Here is a 14,746-nt window from a genome sequence, read left to right as displayed (position 1 = left end):
AATGATATGATATTTATGAATTATCTGCAAATCCTTTAGCAAATACAATAATATTTATCCATAACAAGTTGCTTGAGCTAGTGTTCTATATTATGCTTTAGAAGAGTATCAAGATACAACTAATTGGTTCTTTATTTTCCAACTAATTAGTGAGGTTCCAAGAAAAAATAAATCCTTTTATGGATCTTCTAGTATTAGGGCATGCCATCCTTTGATCCTAAGGCCAAAAGATGAGCTAAAAAACAAGTATTTTTCCAAGATTATTATTGAGATACTTTAGGACATGTGATCTAGATAGCATGTATTCACAACATAAGAAATCTCATGTCTAGAATAAATCAAGTACAATAATTTTTCAGTTAATCTTCTATATGTTGTAGGATTAAATAATGGTTGACCAAGAGATTTATGGAATTGAAGACGTGGTTGTAAAGGTGTGGAGAAAGGTTTGACTCAAAGTAACTATGCTCCTTAAAGTAAATCTAATGCATATTTTCTATGGCATAGGAAGATATTGAATTTAGTTATTGCCACATCAAAATTTAGGACGTACTTGAGCACTTCTAAATCTTTGATATTGAACTTGTCATTTAACAACTCCCTGGTAGTGTGTCTCCCCTTGGTTTCTGTCTAGAATTTCTTTCCCGTTCAGGGGAACTACGTCGCCCTGATCCTCATACCAGATGAGGTACGTAGGCAGGAGACCGTGCGAGGTCTCTCCGGGCACTTTTTTTTCTTTTTGTGTGTGTGCTTGACGGTTATAGGCTCGAGTTCCCGACTCCCTATTAACTTGTTTGGTTGTTGTGTGCTTGGAAGCTGATGTAAGTCAATCGAGTGGCATTTGGGTTCCAGTGTGCGTGTGTTTGGTTCGGATGTTGATGTAAGTCCAGTGGTTGGCATTCAGGCTCCATGTTTGCCCGTGTTTGTGTGTGTCCTGTTTGGCGTGCGTGAGCCGAACTACGGCAACTCTGATTCTCGTTCCAGACGAGATACGTAGGCATAGGACGCGATGTCCTAGCGAGCCCTCTTCCTCTTAACCCCACCTGTGTTGTTTCGGTGTGTGTGTGTGTGTGTGTGATGTGTTTGTTTAGCAACCTTTTCTTTCTTTTAGAGCGTGGATCCCGTCGAGTACGACGGACGTGAGGGGTGCTAATACCTTCCCCTTGCGTAACCGACTCCCGTACCCTTTCTCTTTGGCCGCGAGACCATGCTTTTTCCTAGGTTTACTCTGAGCGTTTCCTTTCCCTCTTTTGGGATAAATAACGCACGGTGGCGGCTCTGTGTTGTTTTGTTTTAGCTCGCCGGTTATTTTTCGCAGATGCGACAGCTGGCGACTCTGCTGGGGACATAGAGATGTTGACCTGCGCTGGTCCATCTTCCCTAAGCGAGTCTCTCCTAGTGTTCTAGGTTAGTTTAGGTTGCTTTTGCCGCTTTATTTATTGCATTTATTATTCTGACTGTGTATATATTTGCATAAATATTTGCATGCATCATACTATCATGTTGCCGTCCTCTGTGCAGGTGGTTCCGTTGTTTTGGGGTGGGTGTTCTGAGTGGGGCTAAAACCCAGGCCCGAGTATACACCTAGGATTAGTGTGGTCTCACGTTCCTCATTTGCTTTATTAGCATATTGTTGCAACGTGACATACCACAAGTCGGACGAGGTTCATCTGAGAGCTCTTCCTTTGTGGAGTACTCCACTTTGGTTGGGTTACCTCTTTTGAACTATTGACTCCGGTGGCCGATCATTCCCGGATCTTTGGTTTAGACGATCTCAGGAGAGCTACAATGGCACACCCGAAAGGGCAAACCCATTGAGTATCTCTGCCCGATTGTCGAGATTATTATCCGCCTTAGGATGACCTGTTTAGAATTTACCTGTGAGGGGATGGTGATTCTTACAGATGCATGTTCAGATGGTGACTATCGGTTCAACAGTTGATCAGAGTCATATTTATAAGTCGGATTTATGGACCTTTGTTTCTGAGACGCCGAAGTGCTGTCCAAGTTATTTATCAGTGGGGATCCGTTTATTTCAGGATTCCCCGGGCCGATTCAGAGGGTTGTGATTATCTGATCAGAGATTGTTTGGTGATGATGATGATGATGATGGTGTATCTTTCAGTTCCGTTTATTTCGGAACCCTTGAGTTGGATTTGTGGTTACATTTTCCCTCAGATGGTTATGATCAGTTCAGAGATCAGGGCTGTAACTCAGCGCAACAGATGATTAGATGACTTGGAGGATGGCACAGTGCATTGCATTCATTCATCAGCATCATTACATCTTGCATTTACCTGCATCTAACACATGTTTATCCATATGCAGGGACATTTTGATCGAGATCCTGGTTGAGAGACTTTCTTGCTCAGATATGAGAACCGGTTTGAAAGACGATGTTGTCTATAGCTTCTTCAACCCAGAGATTGACGAGCTGAGAGATATGATAGCATTGATTACGCCCGACCATGTGGGGATGTTCAGAGAGGCATACGGTGGTATTCTGAAGATGGTTTTCAGACTCACTGACAGTGACAGAAGCGCCATTCATACTCTTCTCCAGTTCTATGACCCAAGTCTGAGATGTTTTGTGTTCCCGGACTATTTGTTGGGGCCTCTGATGGAGGACTATGCTAGTATATTGGGTATGCAGATCCGAGATCAGATTCCTTTCTGTGCTATTAGAGGAGTGCCTGACGTCCTTGGGATTTCCCGTGCTCTTTATTTGAGTCCGGAGATGGTCAAGGAGGGTTTGAAGGAGAAAGGAAAATTACCCGGTTTTCTTTTGAGTTTCTTGGAAGCTAAGGCCAAGGAACATGCTGCAGTGGGTAACTGGAAGACGGTTTGTGCCTTGATTGCTGTGAGCATTTATGGGATTATCCTGTTTCCTAATTAGAAGAGCTTTGTGGACCATAATGCTATCAGATTGTTCATGCAGAGGAACCCTATTCCTACTCTGGTCGGAGATGTCTATTACTCGATTCATAATAGGAACGAGAAGCGGCGTGGTGGTCTGATCCGGTGTTGTGCTCAGTTGCTATTCAGGTGGTTTATGGGGTATTTGCCTTCCCGAGGTGCTTTTGCTTCTCTTGATCCTACGGTCAAGTGGTCGGTCAGATTGATGGGTTTGCGGGCTGCTGACATAGCGTGGACTCATAATGGTATGGCTGGACGGGATTTCATATATAGCTGTGGGAGATTTCCCAATGTGCCTCTCATAGGTGTTCAGGGTTGCATCAATTACAATCCGACGCTTCTTAGGAGACAGATGGGGTTTGCCATGGAGGTTCCTCCTCTCGAGCGAGAGATTCAGGAGTCCTTTTACTTCTCAGCTGAGGGTGATCAGGCCAAGTTGATACAAGTGTCTGGGTCATGGCGTAACATCCAGAGGAAAGGCAAGGTTCCTTTTGGCAAGGTCAACAGCCGGTCTTTTCCTCCATTTGATGATTGGCTGCGGAAGAGAATTGAGATCACACATCTACCTTTTTCGGGAGGTGATCCTGGGTGTCCTTTGATTGAGGGTCCGCGTTCTTCTGTCAGTATGGAAGAATTCCTCGAGATGAAGAGAGCCAGAGATCAGTTGCTTGCAGAGAAATCGGAGTTGGAGATGAGTGTTGCTCGTATTCAGATGGCCAACCAGGAGATTAAAGTGAAAATGGAAGATCAGGACAAGCGACATGCCTTGGAAGCAAAGCGCTTTGAGATGGATACTGCCTACTATGGGAAGGTCAATCAGGCTTTAGCATCGTCCACAAGGGAGCATGACATCACGAAGGAGAAGCTAGCCAGAGCTTCAAGGGTCATTGAAGATGAGAAGAGGAGGCAAATCCTCGTGAGAGATCAGAGGGACGACAGAGTCCGAGTCCTCATCGCTGAGTGGGAGGCAAAACTGAAAACCAAGGAAGCAGAGAATGTGAAGATCACCGCTGAGAGAGATCATTACATTGCCGAGAGAGATCATTACTTCAGGCAGATGAAGATTCACCAGAAAGAGGTAGGGAGATTACAGCAGGAGAACACCGAGCTCAGGTTCGCCGCAGAGTTCGCTAGGATGGTTGATGATGTAGGGCCATCTGTGGGACCCTCATCAGGCTAGCCTTTCTCATTTGTGTGGATTACCGTCAGGCCTGTTGACGGAATTCATTTGCTTGTATTTCCTTATTAATTTTGGAGAATTGGTATCTGATTTGTATCGTCTCTGGTGTATGACTGTGGCACTTATTGTGCAATTTTGCTATATGATGGTTATTTTCATTCAGTGATCAATCTTCAAGCTTTATTTGCTTTACCATATGCACTCACACAGTACACACGTGGTTGGGGGTAGTTTGCTGAAATCATATATCTCTGATCTGTATGATGAAATCAAATGCTGAATATCAGAATATTGCTGCCGGATTATTATTGTCTCGATGAAGCCAGGATCAAGAGACAAAGTGTCCCTCATGTGGATGGACATTGCATTCATGCATGATCATAATAACTTGTCTTCTGTTTTGCAGGTGCCAGTGTCTAACCTGTTTGATTGATACAGGAATGGTGAATCCGCCCAACGCCGACCTTCTCGAGCTGAAAGAGAAGATGGGAGAGCTGATCAATGTCATGCAAGAGTTCGCCTTGGGGAAGAAAGTCATTGCCGAGAAGGTGGGGAGGATTGAAGACTGGTTGAAGAAGGGGAAAATACCAGGAGGTGCTTCGTCGTCTGGAACGAAGAGATCCTTTGGTGATGGTCAGCATAAGAAGGAGGATGGCGCGAGTGCTGTGAATGTCCATGCCCAGAGAGGACACGGTAGGGGTCATTACTACCAGCGTACTGCTGCGGTAATGATGCCTATTGGTAATCAGTCGGTACAACAGCAACATCAGCCAACTCCACAGAGGGCACAGGGAGCTGGGAGCCAAGTGAGAGGAAAGGGGGTTGATCGTCATTTTGATAGGCCATCCATGACGTATGCTCTTCTGTTCAAGAAGTTGATGGATCTCGGGATGGTACAAGTGAGGACATTAGCTCCATTGAGATCTGATCAGAGGCCACCTAACTATGATGAGAACGCCAGGTGTGAATTCCATTCTGGTGCGCCTGGGCATAACATTGAGGGTTGTAGAGCCTTCAAGCATACTGTCCAAGATCTGGTGGATTCCAAGGCCCTCAATTTTACATTGTCATTGAATGCTAATGCCAATCCCATGCCGGCGCATGGTCAGGCGATGGTGGGTGCAATTGCTGAAAATTCAGATCGCGTCTGTGCGATGGGGGAAGAGACTGACAGTGACTGTGAGCTGGAGTCGTGGATAAAAGCGTGCGTACCAGGGAACTGGAAGGCCTGAAAAGATCTGCACGGTCACTCTGCTGGAAGAGTAATAATTTCTGTTTTTCAGTTTTATTTGCATGAAAGCCATACGTTTTGCCCGAAACGTATTGGTCCATTGTAAGGGCCACCTCATGTTTCATTTTGCAACATTTTGCATCATTAATAAATGGATGTTTTTCAATTAAAAGCGGTGTTCCTTGTTTTTCATTTATTTTTGCAGTTTAAAAACAAATAAAAATGGCAATGTTTATTTTCATTTTTCCCCTTTTGATTTGTCTCGTTCTGACATCGAAAAAAATAATTCTCCGGATCTCATTGATAACGATTTGGTTACACCTCTGTATGACTTCGACAATCCGATCTATCATGCCGAAGAAGAAGACGAAGAAGACTGTGATCTGATGGAATTAGCCAGGTTGTTGAAACAAGAGGAGGAGGTGATTCAGCCGCATGAGGAGCGGGTTAAGAATGATATTCCAGGCACCGCCTAGGTCAGAAAGGAAATGAAAATTGGGGCTGCTTCAGAGGCAAGTCAAAAGCAGAATGGTAGCCTTGTTGAAGGAGCATGTGGATACCTTCGCCTGGTCGTGTCAGGATATGCCAGGGTCGGATACCGGTGTCGTTGTGCACGAGCTACCATGGAGAGAAGACTGTCCTCCAGAGAAGCAGAACGCCGGTGCTATTTACCAGAGAGCCATGGTGACTTTGTTTCATGATATGATTCATCATGAAATCGAATGCTATGTTGATGACATGATAGCAAAGTCCCAAAGCAGAAGAGGGGCATCTGGCAGATCTGGCCAAGCTGAGTGGACTGATTGAGATAATTCAGACTGAGGTTGAATTCGAATAAGTGCACTATCAGAGTGCGGTCCGGTAGGATGTTGGGGTTCATTGTAAGAGAGGAATCGAGGTTGGTCCTGTTTTAAAAAAAATGATAAAATAAGAAATGCCTGAACCGAGAATGGAAAGAGAGGTTCGTGGTCTATTAGGTAGATTGAACTACATGTCATGGTTCACATCTCCTCTAACAACCACGTGCGAACCCATATTCCAGATGTTGAAAAAAAAGATCAAACGGTCAGGTGAAATAATGATTGCCAAAGGGCATTGAAAAATGAAAGAGTAATTTGCAGGAACCTCTGATTCAAGGAGCAATTGTTAATCTGGTACTTGACGGCCCTCGAGGGGTCTATGAGGTGTAATGGGGCAGCATGACGAGTCTTGTCGAAAAGAGCATGCAATTTACCTTAGCAAAAAGTTTACCGATGGTGAAACAATACATTCACTGTTCGAGAAAACTTGATGTACTTTGGCATAGGCTGCTCGCCGACTGAGACAGTATATGCTGGTTCATCCCACTTTGTGGATTTCGAGATGGATCTGATCAGGTAGATTTCTGAAAGAGCCAGCAATGACCGGACGGGTTGCGAGGTGGCGAACGATTTTGATTGAATACGATATTCAGTACTCCGCTCAGAAGGTGATCAAAGGGGAGTGTATTGTCTGATTACCTCGCCCAGCAACCCATAGAGGATTGTCAACCGATGAAGTTTGAATTCCCTGATGAGGACATCTCGAGGTGCTCTAATCGAAAGATTATGAGTAACCGATCCCGGAGGAGGGGCCTGACCCTGAATCTGAACGGGTTCTGATGTCTGATGGGGTTAATGGTGGGAGTTTGTGCTGTCTGACTAGCATTCGAATGCACCGACAGTATGGGCAAGTGTGAAGCTTGTATCCTGGGTATTGTACCTCAGTGCGCGCATCTACTAGGGCAAAAGCCTTTCTCCTTGGTATATGGAATGGAAGCTGTGCTACCGGTTGAGGTTCAGATTCCCTCTTTGAGAGTCCTGATGGACGTGAAACTGCAAGAGGCTGAATGGGTAAGGACCCGGTACGAAGAGTTGAGCCTGATCGAAGAAAAGAGGCTGGCGGCCATCTGTCATGGGCAGTTATACCAGCAGAGGATGAAGCGTGCTTTTGACAGAAAGGTACGACCTCGGGTATATCACGTTGGTGATATGGTGCTGAAAAGGATCCTTCCTCCTCAAAACGATCGAAGGGGCAAATGGACACCCAATTATGAAGGTCCGTTCGTGGTAAAAAAGGTTTCTCTGACAGAGCTTTGTTGTTAACGACCATGGATGGCGAGGATTTTCCATCCCCTACAGATGCGGACGCAGTTAAAAAAATACTTCGTATAAAAAGACCCGCTGGACGAAAAGAATAAAATAGTCCAGGCAAAAAGGGGCATCCCGGCGAACCAAAAAACAGAAAGAAAAGGTTCGGGCAAAAATTAGGGATAAAAATGAAAAATTGTACACCCGGCAAGTCGAAAACCTGAAAAGGCGACTTGGGCAAAAAAGGGTATCCCGGTGGATTGAAAACCCGAAAGGGCGGTCCAGGCAAAAGAGGGACTGAAACGAACAACTGCGTCTCGCATGATCGTTTGCGCTTTGGTTAAAGCATCATGGATAACACCCGGTAGGGATCAATCAGAAGCGTCTTGTTCAGAAGGCAGAAAGCACGGAGAGTTTGAGGACATATGGGGTGTAACCGAATTGGAACTCGATGAGATCACGGGTTTCACATTGCCATTAGGATAGATTTTTCCTTTTGTGCGCAATTACCTCTTTTCAGGAATTGCTTCCTTTGTATTGCTCAGTTTGAGCCACACTTTTCAGTCAATAAAATGCAAATTCAGTCAAATAATTTTTGTTTTTGTTTTTCATTACCGTTTTGATTGCAAAAACATCCAATTATTTTTGATAAAGAATTTTGCATTTTAAGACATACAGGTCCCTTCCAATGCATGTTTATAAGATTGAAAGCTTGAAATCTTATTCGGAAGGTGGGGTGACCCAAGTGTTGAAATCTTAACATGCCTGGGGCACGGTTTTATCTAACGATCTCTTTTGCAGGAACTGTTGGATCTTTTCACTCACTTGCAGGTTGTGATGTGGAAGCTTTTGACAAAACAAATCCCTATGGAGTCCAATCAGGGACGAATGAAGGAATGACGAGGCGTACGAAGATCCTTGAAATTAATCAAGAAGACTCTTCAAAGTCGGAAAATTGAAAAGTCTGTATAAATCCCAGGAGTTCGCTCTCCGTCGAGTACAGAGCGGTTTGGGGTTACAAGATGATGGAGCAGAAAAGTCCAGACGAGTCTGGGAGTTCTCAAAAGTGGAAAGCTGACATGGGAGTTGGATATGAATATCAAGGTTCGACGAGTCGTCTGGTGTTCAGTACCAGAATTTCCTTATCTCTCCAAGCAGAGTCGTGAGGACTAGTTCCCCAGCAGATTCAAGGTCTGTGAGGGTTTCCCAAACAGAGTCGGGGTTTATATCCTCAGCAAGTCAAAGACAGTTGAATCCCCACAGAGTGTTGGTGGTTCTTATCCCCAGCAATATCCCCAAGCGGATCGGGTGCAAAGGAGGTTTTTCCCCAGCAAGGGTTGCCTTTTCCCAGCAGCAGTGCTATTCCCCCAACAGGGTAGAGATCGGAGTGTTGGCGAGTTCCTCAGCAGAGTGTCTCGAGCTCCCCAGAAGAGTCCCTTGAGGAGGATACTTTTTATGCATTCATCATGTAGAATAAGCATAGCATATTGCATAATAAAATCGCGTAGCATTTCCATAATTATGGAGCATTACGCTGGAAAAAAGATCATGCATCATTATTGCAAGCATGAAGCTAGTCTCAAGCCGTGGTTATCGTCTGAGGAGTGTGGAGTCGTGATTTTGAATCAAAGTTTCTGTCGAGCGAAGATGGGAATGGTAATCAAAGAAATTTTCGGGGTCCAGAAAAGAAAAAAACAAGAAAGAATAATCCCCAGCTAAACGCGAAGTGTTCGTGTGCTAGGGCGGAATAAAGAATAGCCGGTTCGTGGCGTGCTATCCCCAGCATGGGTCTTTGGCATGCGTGCCGACTCACTTATCACTGTTTTGTTATCTTTGCCGATGCTGATAGGCATGAAGAGTTTTCCGGTGTTCAGACCGAGGCGGTATCCAGACCGAAGTGGCGTTCAGGCCGATTTCCAATTTTCAGATCGAAGAAGTTTCCGACGATCAGGTCGAAGTACTTATGGCATTCAGGCCAATTTTCCGGTGTTCAGACCGAGGCGGTATCCAGACCGAAGTGGCGTTCAGGCCGATTTCCGATTTTCAGATCGAAGAAGTTTCCGACGATCAGGTCGAAGTACTTATGGCATTCAGGCCAATTTTCCGGTGTTCAGACCGAGGCGGTATCCAGACAAAAGTGGCGTTCAGGCCGATTTCCGATTTTCAGATCGAAGAAGTTTCCGACGATCAGGTCGAAGTACTTATGGCATTCAGGCCAGTTTTCTGGTGTTCAGACCGAGGCGGTATCCAGACCGAAGTGGCGTTCAGGCCAGTTTCCGATTTTCAGATCGAAGAAGTTTCCGACGATCAGGTCGAAGTACTTATGGCATTCAGGCCAATTTTCCGGTGTTCAGACCGAGGCGGTATCCAGACCGAAGTGGCGTTCAGGCCGATTTCCGATTTTCAGATCGAAGAAGTTTCCGACGATCAGGTCGAAGTACTTATGGCATTCAGGCCAGTTTTCCGGTGTTCAGACCGAGGCGGTATCCAGACCAAAGTGGCGTTCAGGCCAGTTTCCGAGTTTCAGATCGAAGAAGCTTCCGACAATTAGATCGATGCAGCTTGTGGCATTCAGGCCAATCTCCCGGTATTCAGACCGAAGTGGTGTTCAGACCAAAGTGGTGTTCAGACCAAAGTGGCGTTCAGGCTAATTTTCCAGTATTCAGACCGACATCAATATTTTCATATTCCGGCGTCCAGTATTCAGACTGACGGGCGGCGCTCAGGCCGTGGCTATCTTGGTGTCACCAGTTATCCAGACATTTCTGTTTCGGTATTCAGGCCGACTTTCTCCGTGCCAGACGAATTTTTCTTCAAGATTGTTTCTTTGCCAATTCTGACAGGCATTGTTAATTATTTTCCCATCAGAGTGCAAATTGTTCGTCTGTTCTTGGTATTCAATCACTCTTCATCCTGATCATCTGAAAGCCGAGGCTATTCATATCGACAGGTTCACAGTGGATTGAATAGGGGCAGCTGTAACACCTCAAAATTTGCCCTCCTCTCTTGGGACTAGCATAACATATTTGCATAACATTTTTTAGGTCATTAGGCATTGCATATTGCATATCATGTGGTTACATTGTGCAAGTCATCCTTCTAAGTCTTGAGTAGAAGATGAAGGGGCTAAAGTGCAAGCTAGGGTTTCATTGATTGAATGACCTGATCACTAATCATCTGAGGGTGGTGGTTCAAATTAGGGTTTCATGATTTCTCAAGGAGATTGATCTTGATCTTGGTTGAAATGATACATCATCATCATCATGGTCTTGCTATCATCCAGGAGATCCAAGTGTTTGATCAGATACCTTGAGATTAGGGTTTTGACCACTGGTCAACCCTAATCAGTTGCATTGGGCCAATCAGGGCATGACAAGGAGATGGGGTCTATAATGGATATGGGGATCATTTCATGATTGTATTGAGCTTATGGAAGCTAGGGGCTCATCCTTGAGCCATTTCATTAGAGAATTGGGGCTCAACTTGATCAATGCACAGCCAAATTCATCTATCAATTGAAAAGTCAACTGTGGTCAACTGTGCTTGATTTTATGGATTTGGAGGTGGGAGAGAGTTGGATACACTTCATTCATGTTGAAACAAGTTTCATTTGACATTTCAAAGATCAAGAATGAAGAAAATAAAATCAGGAGAAAAATTGCCAAAAATGGAAAGTGACTTGTAATGAAAGTTTCCAAAAATGGAAAGTTTTTCACCACAAAATTACATGTCCAAAAAAGCTTCAAATGAAATTGTGTTCAACATGAAAGTTGTAGATCTTGCTTTCACCTTTCCAAAAAGTCCAAGAACTTGAAATTCCCATGTATGGTTGACAAGATATGGTCAAATCATTTTCCAAAAATGCCTAAAATCAAAGGGGCATAACTTTCACATGGAATGTCCAATTTGGGTGATCTTTCTTTGAGCAAACCCCATTTCACATGTACTTTCATGGTGCATAATCAAAATTCATCAAAAATAAGCATGGCAAAAAGTCATTTTTCAAGTGGCTTCTTTTGAATTTTTGGTGTGAACCTGTGAATTTGAGAAATACAAGGCCTATGCACATGAAACCACTTCCAACACACTCCAAATGCCAAATAGAACTTGTGGGAACTGTCATGTACTGTTGCATTGGCCAAATTTGGAAAGGTCATTTTTGGACTTTCACTTAAAACCACATTAACACTAATTCATCCAATTTTGTTAATTATGATTAAGAGATGGATTAAGAAGTTGGTATAAGTTACTAATCATAACAGAAATGCTAATGAGATTGCACATTCCAAGATTTGTAACTGAATTTCCCTCCAAAACCACAAAATTCTCTCAAAACTTCATCACATTTTTTCAACATTTCTTCATGAAATCTTCATCAGTTTGGATGATTCTTGCTTGATCCATGTTCCATATACCTTGAGGAAGAACTGTTTTCATCCAAATCGTGGCAAAGCTTCAAGAATTCCAACTGTCCAAAGCAAGGTCAACAATGGCAACTTCATGATTCAAGCATCTGAAGCATCATCGAGCTAAGCTGGCCTTTCCAATCACCTTCCTCATCACTAAGCTTCATCTGTTTCACCTTCTTTCACGTGGAAAAGCACAAATCAACCTCTGCCATCTCCAAGAGGTTAGGTTTCGAATTTCTCCATTGCTTGAATTGTTAGATGGCTTTTGTAGTTCTTTGATTATAGATCATCGTGCTATTCATAGTTTTTGATTTGGTCAAGTGTAGTGAGAGAAATCTGAGTTTGAAGTTTTGGTGTGCAAACTTAAATCGTTCGATCTGTGCTGTACAGTTAGAGTTAGGACAAACTAGTTACATATTCATGATCTAGGTTGAAAGACGAACACGTGGATATATAGTTTGTGCATTTTGGTTGAGAATTCGTGCATGTTGAATTCTGGAATGATGAACGTGTGAGGACGATGAAGAGCGCTTCTGCATTTTCCAGAAAATCGTCTTTGATCCGCGTCTGCTGTGCCTTGCGTTTGAAAACGCGTTTCCCGCCCTGGCCAGCGAATCACACACTGCCACCACGTTAAGTTATGCGCTGCGTTTTGGTCTCTGATTCAAATAATTACAACTTTGCCATTCAGCTTTAATTAATTCATTTTATTAGATTAAATAAACATTTCATTTCACAATAAACTTCAAAAAATCAAAACTAATTCAATTTTAATCCAATTTGAGTGAGGATTTTTTTGATGAGTTCCAAATTTTGTCTAGTTTTTTTTAGGAATGATAGTCAAAGTTGTGCTTGGTGAATTTTTGACTTTGCCTAGTGATCTTGTTCATGTATGCATTTGATGTATGTTTCACCATATTGATCATGAAATGATGATACTTCCAAATAAATTGATGAAATTTTTTGTGCATATTCTGGACACTTTGATGGTTATTTTGATGTAGAGTTTGTAATTTTTGGATACTTGGTTGAGGAGATATGAATTTTTGAATTGAGGTGTGACAATTTGTGTCACACCAAGCTTGATGAACTTCATGATTTTATTTGAGGAGCTTAGGAATGTTAGACTGAGCCAATTGTTTGCATGAATGAACATATGTATGTTGAGATAACATGTGAGTTTTTCTGGAATTTTTGATAGCATTTCCTAATTGATGGGGATTTTCTCTTCTGTTGGATCATTTTGTGACATTTTGTGACACATGTTGGCATTTGACTTATGAAATTCTCATGGTTAATAGGATGGATGTGAAATTTGACATGTGGATTGTAGACACATTATAGGTCATTGTGGTTTTGATCCCATTCATTTATCATGTTGTGTCACTGTTTTATGATTTTTGGAAGTTGATGCTTGTGTTGATGCCTTATGTTGGCTTGTTTGAAATTGTCTGAACTTCTTGATTTTCATTGACCAACTTCCCTTAATCCAAATGAGCTGAAAATTGATATGCTACTCATTGAATGTGTTCTGCTTAGGTTGGAATTTTTGTGGAATTAATTGAGTTGTTTTGGTATGCTTTTGATTGAGATCTTTCTGTTTGGTCTTTTGAGATTGCAAATTGCATGTTTGATGCTATTTTGTGCATAAAATGATAATGGTGATTGATATGAGCATGGGACCAATTGGTTTTGCTTTTAAATTGTTTGAATGTGATTTTGGATAATTTTGACTTGCTGTTTTGGATTTTTCATCTCTTTTGGACCCTAGGCTTGGCCTAGTGGTCTTGTTTCTCACCTTTGGAACTGGATTTTCAGGTTGAAATGCAAAAGGCTTAAGGAGAAAATTGCAGGCTGATTAAATTGAGTTTTGTGAATTGTTTATGACTAACATTGGCTTTGTGTTGTAGGGTTTGATGCTTGAGTTTGAGCTCATGGCTTGCACTTGTGTGCATTAACTCGTGTTTGACTGTACAGATTAATATTTGCTGTTTACTGTTGGTTTGTCTGAATACTAATGATACTTGATTGATTTCAGGTACATTAAGTCGCTTTAGTTCTTTAAGAACTTGCTGTGCTGCTGCTTGGTTTTATAAACCAGTTGAGGTAGACTCTCTTGTCTCCATGTAGTCTGGAAGACCTGGCTTGTTATTTAGCCAGGCAACTGTCTGAAGTCCTCCTTAAGAGGCGATGTTTGTGATTGTTTACTTTTGTCCCTAAGCAGGTAAAGACCTCTATGAGGCAATTGGCGGAACCCAAGGGATATGCAATCTATCCCCCGCTATTCTGTTGAGTCGTCCCTCTGCTCACACCACTGTGTTGATGCATTGGGACATTAACCCAAGATCTTGTGCTGTTGCACAGTCGAGTCAGAGTCTTGAGCGTAGAAGGGTTCCTCCTTTCTGGACCCACGCTCCTTTGTCTGAAGCTCTCCCTGGTCAGGGACAAGAGCTGTGAAGTCTAATCTTCACTCACCTTTCATCAGCTTCACCTTAGCCTCTCAATGGCAAGGTTAAGAGCTAACACTACCCTGTACACACTACGCCAAAAAAGACCTATGAGAGCGCTTTTTTTGGCCTTTAAAAGCGCTTAAAAGCGCTGCCGTAGGTGGCGCTGCTATAGGTTTTAGCAGCGCTTTTTGTTTACTAAAAAGCGCTGCTAAAGGTTGTCAATAGAGAGCGCTTTTTAGTAAAAAGCGCTGCTAAAGGTGGTATATAGACAACCTTTAAGAGCGCTTTTTACTAAAAAGCGCTCTCTATTGACAACCTTTAGCAGCGCTTTTGAGTAAAAAGCGCTCTTAAAGGTTGTCTATATACCACCTATAGCAGCGCTTTTTACTAAAAAGCGCTCTCTATTGACAACCTATAGCAGCGCTTTTTAGTAAAAAGCGCTCTCTATTGAC

Source organism: Lathyrus oleraceus, chromosome 3 (genome assembly GCF_024323335.1).
Source record: "Lathyrus oleraceus cultivar Zhongwan6 chromosome 3, CAAS_Psat_ZW6_1.0, whole genome shotgun sequence".
NCBI classification, from domain to species: Eukaryota; Viridiplantae; Streptophyta; class Magnoliopsida; order Fabales; family Fabaceae; genus Lathyrus; species Lathyrus oleraceus.
Note: the sequence above shows the minus strand (reverse complement) of the source record.